This window comes from Sinocyclocheilus anshuiensis, unplaced genomic scaffold, assembly GCF_001515605.1.
Source record: "Sinocyclocheilus anshuiensis isolate Anshui unplaced genomic scaffold, SAMN03320099.WGS_v1.1 scaffold1468, whole genome shotgun sequence".
In the NCBI taxonomy this organism is placed as follows: domain Eukaryota; kingdom Metazoa; phylum Chordata; class Actinopteri; order Cypriniformes; family Cyprinidae; genus Sinocyclocheilus; species Sinocyclocheilus anshuiensis.
In genome coordinates this window covers 569,949-575,087 of record NW_015546129.1, presented here as the reverse complement: position 1 = coordinate 575,087, position 5,139 = coordinate 569,949, and the positions used below count along the sequence as shown (strand labels likewise).

The 5,139-nt window shown below is 36.0% G+C and overlaps 1 protein-coding gene across 1 annotated transcript in view; it reads right to left on the bottom strand.

Moving 5' to 3' along the window:
• Nucleotides 1-2,206, bottom strand: part of LOC107701046 (coiled-coil domain-containing protein 34-like) — a 12,367-nt gene extending 10,161 nt beyond the window's left edge. The window contains 1 exon segment of the mRNA XM_016502961.1: nt 2,191-2,206. The gene's annotated coding sequence lies outside the window, so the exon portion shown is untranslated.
• Between the last annotated feature and the right edge of the window lie 2,933 nt (nt 2,207-5,139).

The following is a 5,139-nucleotide window of genomic DNA, read 5'->3' as shown; positions in this document are numbered from 1 at the left end:
TCTACTGCAAATCACAAATCCAACCACTGTGTGCACCAGCAGAGTTTTGCTGGCATCTAATGGGGAAAATTTGGTACTGCGCCCAAACAACATACTGAAAGCACATTTTTTGAGATATCAACCTCAAACTTGGAACACAACTTGTTTAGATTTATGGCTTTGATTTTCTAGCAGGTATAGAGTTCAACATGTTTCATAAAATATATATTTTATATAAAACATCGTTCATAAATCATTTTCATAAACCTAAACATCTAGAACTTTTTTTTTGGTTTCACTTTTTAAACTTTTTTTACTTCAACAATAATCTGCCATGGGTCTTCTTTAAAATGAGACCAAACTTAACTCTGTGCTCCCAAGCTTCAAATTTTTATGACAGTTTTTTGACATGGACATTTTTGTCCACTATGGACCTATGTGTAACTTTTTTTTAATTGACGCACAAGGGTTAATTAGTGTATAGGCAAGTATCACTATACTGTTGCTCATTGTGAAAAATCCCACTGACTTACATTGAAGAAGTCCACCAAATGCCCAAGCAGCCACCCAGGGCCCAAATTTAGCCACTATGATTTAGCCACCCGAACCCACTCACTGAGGACTTCGAAGCATCAGGTGAATTCAAGCCACGCTAAGATGCTTTATCTGGAGGAAAGAGAAATCAACAATGGCATCGCTTTAATATGCAAGCTGTTTCTCCTCAGTGGAGCTTTCATTTTGGAATTCTGTTCAGATTCTCATCATTCTAAAGTTTAAAACAATGAATACAATCTGTTTCATTTGGGTTTTAAACAGGTTACTTTGACTGGTTCCCCATTTGAGGGAACATCAGATCACTTTGTTTCCCAAATAGGCATAGGTCCCGTCTGCTCCAGCACCATTATTATTGACATCCACCTAATGTACCCCAACCTCACGACGGTCACCACCACAACTAAGAGTGAGTGCATGAAGAACACTTCCACCCACAGGTTAGAAAAAAAAAAAAAGGAGGCTAGGTGAAATTTTCTCATGAGAAAAAGGCTCCAGTAATCTCATGTTTCTCCTCTAGAGAAGATCAAATGATCTGAACTGCTCTCCACATTCATTTTATAGCTCTATAGTCTTACTGACATACTACTGACTCCCAAGACAGTTAGGAGAAATCTGATACTTACACTGAACAAAAATATAAACGCAACACTTTTGTTTTTGCCCCCATTTTTCATGAGCTGAACTCAAAGACCTAAGACTTTTTCTCTCAAATATTGTTCACAAATCTGTCTAAATCTGTGTTAGTGAGCACTTCTCCTTTGCCGAGATAATCCATCCACCTCACAGGTGTGGCATATCAAGATGCTGATTAGACCGCATGATTATTGTACAGGTGTGCCTTAGGCTGGCCACAATACACTTTTGTGTACATAGAAAAAGTCTTAGATCTTTGAGTTCAGCTCATGAAAAATGGGGGCAAAAACAAAAGTGTTGCGTTTATAATTTTGTTCAGTGTAAATAAGACATCAATGAGATCTCTATTAAATCATCTAAGCTATAAAATCATTGTCTCGGAAGAAAGTATGAGCTGCACACTTAGTGTTGTGCATCATCAAATGCAGCAACATCAGAGTCATGTTATTTTCACATCACTGAAAAAAAAAATCTGGATTTCCTTTGAAGCAATTTTCACTCAGAAATTTATATTACAAAGAAATGGCAATTCAAATTTTGATGTAGAAAGACTGAATCCGCATTTTCTTGTAAAACGTATTGCAATCTGAAAAAAAAAAAAAAATCAGTTTTTGAACTTTTTTTTCTGAACTTTGTGGATTTCAGTCTTGAAGATACAGTGTTTTTGCAAAACTGCTGGGAAAAACTGTAATCTTGATGTGATTCAAAGGTTAAATGAATGTCACAGATCGAGTTTTTAACCTTTTAAAAGCCATGATCAGCAAAAGATGATTGGAATTATTGATTTTTTGCCTAGTGGACTATAATGTACATCTAGAACACCAAAACAAGCTGAATATCCCTCTGAATAAGTGTTATTTTAGTATTATATACTATTGTAGTTTTTATTATATGCACTAAAGACTGCCGTCGCTGTGATGCCAAACCAATGCGAGTTCACCATCAAAATGATTAATGACTAAATGAATGAATAAATAAATAATAAATAACAAAATAATTTTTCTCATAAAATTCAAAACTCACCCTCATGTCCTTCCAAACCCCTGTATCCATTTCTTTCTTCTTTGAAACATAAAATGATACATTTTGAAGAATTTTACACTGCTGTTCTCCTCTATACAATGGTCCTGTCAAGGACAAAAAAAAAACATATTAAATGGACAAAAAGCACCATGAAAGAAACATAAGTCTATTATGTATATGACTTTGATAACCTTCCATGAGGAACAAAATTTAAGTTATTCCCTCTCAGTCTTTCCACTGAATCTCATTCACATCTCTGAATATTCAAACATCAACAGAAAATAATCTTCAAATGTTCTCTTTCTGTGTCGCAAAGAAGAAGTCATAGAGGTTAGAAATGACATCCAAATACAAAGTGTTTTGGTCTTTGTTGGTTAAATCTGTTGAATATGAAACGATATACTGAAATATTCAACATCAACAATATATAAGATTTATGTATATATACACACACACACACACACACATATGGCATGTTTTATCTATAAAACGAGGGAAAGAATTCTTAATTCGGAGACAATATATTTGTCGGCCTTGTAATTTCACGGGCTCCGCTTTGTTGAAAAACTCATATCAGTTTCCAATATTCTAAACAAAAATAAACTCATCATCAAAATAAACTCCAAAAGTCTACACCTAACAATTCTGTTTTGTCCCCCCACCGCAATGGAATTAAAAAATAAAGGTAATTGCGACTTTTCATCTCACAATTCTTACTTTACTTCTCACAATTGCGAGAAAAATCTGAATTCTGAGATAAAGCCAAAATTACCTTTAAAAAAAATAAAAATTATCCCATGGTGGAAACATGCTGTCTAAACAACCAATCAGAGATGTACAAATTGTTTATCATAATTTTAAACATATTTTAACATTTCAAACAGATTAATCAAAAGTAAAACTTAAGTGGAAAAATCTAAGTGGGAAAAAATACTTTGTGCACATTTAACTTTCACTTATGTGTGTATTTTGTCAAACATAGTCGTAGCCTGAGCTATTTGACCCTTTGAGCTCTCTAGACAACATTTTAAATTAATATGTTAATAATAAATTAATTAATTAAATACTGTCAATGTAAAAATGATCTAAATTTAATCAGACTGCTTTTTTCTCTTTTGTGGCACGAAGACATTTGTGAGTGTCCGTCCACCAGTGACCAGCAGATGGCAGTCTAGCTGTAAACTGTACAGTTGATTATCAAAAATGCTATATATTTTTTTATATATTTCACTGCTGAATGCATTGTAAAAAAATTGCCATGATTTTTGTGCTCTGACTATCATTAATATTAATATGTCTCCATGTATCTTTTGTTTCCCAAAAAGTTATTTTAATATTCTATTCTATTCTATTCTATTCTATTCTATTCTAAACACAGAATAGATTTAGAGAGAGGGGCGAAGGCCTCACACCTTTATATAACAACAATCTAATTGTTCCCAGAAGGTCAAACTCTACTCTCCAATTTTAAAATGTATTCACGCTTAATAATCTCAACATAATCAGCTCATATTTGTCGTCAAACAGGGATTAACCAGCAACCCACTCAGTCTAATTCTGCCTGAGGTCTCTGTTTATCCATTAACTTAATTATTTTTGAAAGCGTCACTCTAAAGAGGCACAACGCTGAATATATAGCACTTTACCTCATACCATCTTCTGCATTGTCTTGAATCTGTATGATGTGACACAGTTTTATGTACAGTGTTGGTAATGGTACTTTGATACTGTATATATTAAAGAAGACCGGGGCTAGTTGTCACACAGGAAAAGTTTATCTCTCACTGACTGTAAAGTCTGAATTGAATTGCCAAATGTCTTGCTGAACTATGTTCTCTGGGTTTTTTCATAAAAGTCAGGCTGGGGTAGGTTGTCACAGGAGATTCATACTGTAGCCTATATTGTAATTTTATATAATATTTATATATAGCCTACATACATACTGTATATTGTAATTTTAGTTGATATAATATTTATAAAAAAATTATTTTATATTAAATGATTTTATTTAAGTTTCTGATGGACAACATTCTATTTTTGTTACCTTTTTTATTTTGTCATTTCATGATTTATTTTATGTAAAACGTATATCGATTTATTTGTATTTACTTATTTTAGTAGTCAAGTTTGTTTATGTACTGAAGGTGCCTTTAAATAAATCTTGAGAAATATATGTAAAAGAGAAAAAAGTGTGACAACTAGCCCCGGTCTTCCCTACCATAGTCCTGAATGATTTCCATATTCATATAGGCCTGTGCTATTTACATACACTGCAATATGGTGATCTAAAACAATACTATAGTAATACCATGGTACGCGTCCAAAAACGTCATAATATCTTTCGTGTGAAATCGCAGGGATTATTTAAGAGCTCGCGTTGCGTTCTAGCTCATCGCGTCGCGTTCGCGTTCCTCCTGCGCAAATCCCGGGTTGCTGGTTGCCATGGTTTCCCGCATCGCATGCGCGGCGGCTTTCCTGTAGCCAGCAACGCAACGCAAAAAAGGGATGCCAGCTCTTGAATTCCCTGCCATTTATACACCCGCAAATTAGAGGACACGGTCGGACACGAGAGGAAGCAGACGCAGATGGTGGAATAGTGAGAAATCCGTCGCGTTCCCTCTGACGCGTTTGCGGGTCATTCTTCTCAGCTGACGCGGCGAAACGGGACCGACTGTTTTACGCGCAAGATCGGGCCGAATTTTGCGCACATTTCACCGTCAGGAAATGAGTATAGAAATCCCCGAGGGCTTGACGGAGCTTCTGCAGAGCTTTACCGTGGAGGTCCTCAGGAACCAGCCGGGGGACCTGCTGGAGTTCGCCCTGCAGTACTTCACGCGTCTCAAGGAGAACGAGACCCGCGGCGGCGCGTTCGGCAATGCGCTTAATTCAGCCGCGCGAGCGGGGAAAGCCGTCAAATGGTTTCCCGCATCGCATGCGCGGCGGCTTTCC